Consider the following 4,877-nt stretch of genomic DNA (forward strand, 5'->3'; position numbering starts at 1 on the left):
AAGTCTTAAGTTAATTATAACATTTTTCTAATTAAGCCTCTATGTTTAGGTAGGCTTTCTATTTTATTTAATTAATTTAGCAAATTAATTATTTAAGTATAGCAAGTTGGTGGGGACGTCCCACCACACTTGGGTCTATAAGAAATTTCTTAGATATTCAATTGTCTCTAAGAAATATCTAATTCCAACTCTTTATTAATTTGAATCCCCATGAACTAAACTATCCATACCCAATGTATTAAAATATCTGAATATATAATTTAAATCCATGTTAAATAAATTACCTAATTACTTTTATTGTGCCTTGGCAAATTTAAATCCAATTAGGTCCCACATAGGGGCGTCCCACCTAGGGTCCATATCCAATGTATTAGATATCCAAATCTATTATCATTTCATATCCAATTAATTATCCAAGTCCAAATACATTTAATAAATTATATTGATTCATTTGTTGCATATTCTAAAAATTAATACAATAGTTTTTAATTTAAATCTACAGTTAAATCCAAATAAAATCTAATTATATATGGATATTAACTTCATTATAAATTAAGTTTAATTGAATATAATATAATTTTATAAATTTTAAATTCACATAATATTGGATGTAATATTCAACCTAAAATTCATCTTTATTCACTTAAATATTAGAAAAAATCATAAGTGTTACATGCAGTGACAGTGGTGAGATGAAGAGAGTGTGTGTGAACATTGTGAGGGTGAAAAAAGCGGAGGAGGAACCTCATCAAAGAGAGATTGATGTTCATGGCTCTCAGCAAATGAAGGAGGTGAAGGCCAAGGAGGAGAGTGAGGGTGTGGTGGGTCAAGGGCTAGAGAAAAATCTTCAACAAAAGGATGAGGCTAGGGTGGAGAGTGCAACAGAGGTAGAGAAATTTTAAAAGGATCATCAGTAATATGAGGTGGAAAGGGCAGAGAAAGAGGTGGAAGATCATTCCTTGGAGGAGGAAGTGCATACTTCGAGGAAGAGGTTGCAATGACAAATAAGGTTCAATGCTCATGAATATATACTTTTTTAATTTGTTAGTGTGTGCAATATATTTGTAAGATGTTTGCAATGAATTTTAATGTTACATTAATGCGTAATTTTATAAAGATAATATAATCATTTTTCATTAAATTATCATGTGTATATATGAAACATGTTTGTAAGATAACTAGTTTGAATATTAGAATTCATTAAATAATTTATCATGTATGTGTGAAGAATATTTTTAGAATATTATAATTTAATCATTAAATTATCATATGTGTGTGTGAAGTATATTTGTAAGATAACTAATTTTAATATTATAATTCAATGATTAATTTCTCATATATGCATGTGAATTGAATTTGAGCGTTATATTCAATAATTAAATTGTGATACGTGACTAATTCTATGCAAATTTTATTAACCACAAAAAGCCGATGATCTAACAAACCTCATGCATCGATTCTACTGATTCCAAACACATGAGTGGTTCGAATGACTGACTTTGACAAAAAGCCGATGGTCAAATAAACCTCATTCTTCATAAATTACATGCCAAATGTTAGTTGGGAAAGCCTACTAGGGCTCCACTCATTTGGTAGGGGTGGCTTATGAATGTCATCAAGTTGACAGGATGTCATGAGTTAAAAACCCGTGGAGGGCGTCCCTTGCTGCAAGGTTAAAGCTGGGTGTACTCATGAATATTAATTGGAGGCTTACCAATGTGCAGTCCAGGGACAATGGCTAGTGGGGGTGCATGAAGCTCAAGATCAAAGTCATTGAATCAAACTCCATTGCTTCCGGGATGTGGGTTTCTCCAATCAGTCTTCATAAGGAATGGAGGTTGGTGGACCACCGAGGTTTACTTTGTAGGGAGGAAAGCTCATTAAGTCATCACCTGCATCCTCAAGAAGGTTTCCCATCATAAAAAAAAAAGAGTATGTGACTAATGGGCATTGCATCCTTCTAAAAAACAATAGTAGACCCACAATGCGTTAACATGTAATTTTCTTAATATGTACATACCTCTCAGGTAAGATTAGGGGTGTCGATGGGTTGGGTTTATAGGCATGGTGATAAATAAGAAAACCCAATTAAGATCTGGATCTAGACCCAAAAGTCTGATTAATACATGGAGTTGGGTATAGTTTGTGAAATTTTATACCAGACCCAGGCCCGACCTGAGTTCTTGTAGTTCTTATCGGGTCCAGGTATGGTTTCTCTTATGGTGGGTTCGATTAGACTCGGGTCCAGACCCGATACCATATCTGAGAATCGGGGCCAGATCTGCTTCCAGCTGGGTCCGAACCAAACCCAACAGGTTGACACCCCTGGGTAAAATAATATAGATCTATCAGTCTAACTACCCTATGCCCTATGAAAATCTCGCGATAATATCGCGAGAAATTGCCCGAAACAACAATTTCTCGCGAGATTTTCAAAATATCATGAGATTTATGAAAAAACATAAATACCACAATTTAAACACGATATTTACATTTTAAACGGCTATTTATCATGAAAAAACTGTTTAATTTTTACTAATATTTTCTGATAAAAAATACTTTTTATATTTTAAATTTATTTTTTTATTGCCAAAAAAATGCAAGATTTATGATTTTTTTTTTAAATTCTCACGAGTTTTTGAAAAAACAAGATTTTGCTGTTTTTAACGTTTGTCACTATGGTTCATGGATTGGGAGTTTACCCCCTAAACCCAAAAGTTTGAGTCTCTCTCTGTGAACACCCCGTCTTCTACAAGGAAAACCCGGGTCGGATGTGGGCGCATGATCACCCCGCCTTAGGTGGCCCACCTCTGAAAGCTACGTTGTGCCAGTGGAGTTTGATCCGGTGCCTTCATCTTAGCACCCTCACAACCACCCCCCTGGCCACGCAGGCGACCCCGGAATGATGCTAAAAAGCCCACGCTTGCTATTGACCACACCATCTCAACAATAAATCACGTTAAAATCCAGTAGGGTCTAGAGTAGGGGATCCAATTATGGAAAACAAAGAAAACGTTCACTATTCAGTAGGGGTGCAAGTGGGTTAGATCTTTATCCGATTAGGACCCGACCAAATGTAATTCGAGCAGATGTGATCCATAAAAATCATGCCCATTTTTACAAGAAGGCTGGATTTGAGACAAATAATTATGGGCTTAGTTAAATCATCTTCAGAATCAGATAAATATATAGATCTGAAAACAGGTAAATGTGCGCGTGCTCCAACCCGTTTTATCTGTTTTCTGCAGGTCCAGCGACAGAGGGGATCAGATCATATCCAGATCCGAAATCCTACCTGGGTTGTTAGTCAGATATAAAAAACGGATCCACTTATGGAAAGTTGGATCTAGTGTCTGGTCAACTTGACCCGACCCATATCTGACCTGTTTGGAGCCTTACTATGCAGTATGCAGTAACATGGCAACAGACTTGAGGAAAAAATTACGGTGATGCGGTGATCCAGGTAGGATCAGATGACAAGTTCTATCAATCGGTAGAAAAATTGGAAGTTTTTTTTGAACTTATGGAAAAGGTTGAGGAGATTTTGATCAAGTGATCTGCCAAATCACTTTTAGAACAGTGATTTGGCATCCTCACCGTCCGCAGTGTAAGCAAGGACCATGAGGTCCTTGTGGGATGAAGCAATGGACGGTGAAGATGTCAGATCACTTTCTTAATGTGATTTGACAGATCACCTTTTCTGCTCTCAGCGAGACAAGCTACCTTTCAAAAGTTAGTTCCAAGCCCTTAACATTGTATCAAAATATTATAGTTCTTCAATCTCTATAAATCTGAGGTGGTGGCGCAGTTGGTTAGCGCGTAGGTCTCATAGTTAAAAGAGTGATCCTGAGGTCGAGAGTTCGAGCCTCTCTCACCCCAAAATTGTTGTTTTGATTTTTTTTTTTAGCTTTTTTAAGAGGCTTTTTATTGTGCCAAACAACTTGGATCATTTCAATCCCATGCATTTGAGTGAAGAAAGTTGAACCAAACTGGACCCTACGTGATTCAAGGACCAGTCTATGGCTGAGTTCCTATATGTGAAGATATAACCAAAATCGTTGTTTTTTTTTTCCTAATGACGAGAGACCTTGCCCTTCGCCGAGAACTGAATCACTTGCCGGCACGGTAAACCTTGAGTGGGGTCCACCTAGGGCTGCAAATGGATTGGATATGATAGGATGTCCTATCCGAATATGACATACATTTGGAATATGGATCCTTTAAACAAAATCTGAATGTGGAATCAGATCTATTCGATGGGATCACTTTTGGGTTCAGGTCGGATTCCAAATCAGCATTTTAAGTCAGATCTAGAGTTTATCTAAATCAAAATCCAACTAAAATGCATTTTTTACTTGTAAAAAGCTTGTTTTGTTCTATTTTTTTTCTAGATCCAGTATTACCACATGAATTCCGGATTTGGATTCAATCTAACCTTCTCAGATCTGGATTTGGATCCATTGTTTGCATTTCAGATTCGGATTCAGATCCATTGTTTGCGTGCACCCCGGTCCACCTTACCTGAAAAACCACACCAGGCTATTATTGTCCTACACCTGCTAGGGGCAGATAGCTTCAACAGTACAAAGCAATAAAACTTTATCACCAGTTCGAATCACAGTAACAAATATCAGCCATATTTTGAAAATATTGTGATTCCATTAAGATATTTTCAAAACCCATTTTTCCAAAATATTTATTTTAACTATCATTATTTTATTGAGCCCTCACAGAGGAAAGAGAAATCAGAGAAGACAATAGAAGGGTGGGTGAAACCCTTAGAAGATAAAGATCTGAAGGGTTCCTTATGAAGATCCTTAGTTGGAATGTGAGAGGCTTGGTGCGCAGTGCAGGCCAACAAGATTTAGAATCATAGG

At 36.6% G+C, this 4,877-nt stretch overlaps 1 non-coding gene across 1 annotated transcript; it reads left to right on the plus strand.

Moving 5' to 3' along the window:
- The first annotated feature begins 3,793 nt into the window (after positions 1–3,793).
- Positions 3,794–3,879, plus strand: TRNAM-CAU (transfer RNA methionine (anticodon CAU)). The gene is given in 2 exon segments: positions 3,794–3,831; positions 3,844–3,879. It is a non-coding gene; the product is annotated as a tRNA-Met (tRNA).
- Positions 3,880–4,877: the final 998 nt, after the last annotated feature.

Source organism: Nuphar pumila, chromosome 8 (assembly GCF_984573655.1).
Source record: "Nuphar pumila chromosome 8, dmNupPumi1.hap1.1, whole genome shotgun sequence".
NCBI lineage: Eukaryota > Viridiplantae > Streptophyta > Magnoliopsida > Nymphaeales > Nymphaeaceae > Nuphar > Nuphar pumila.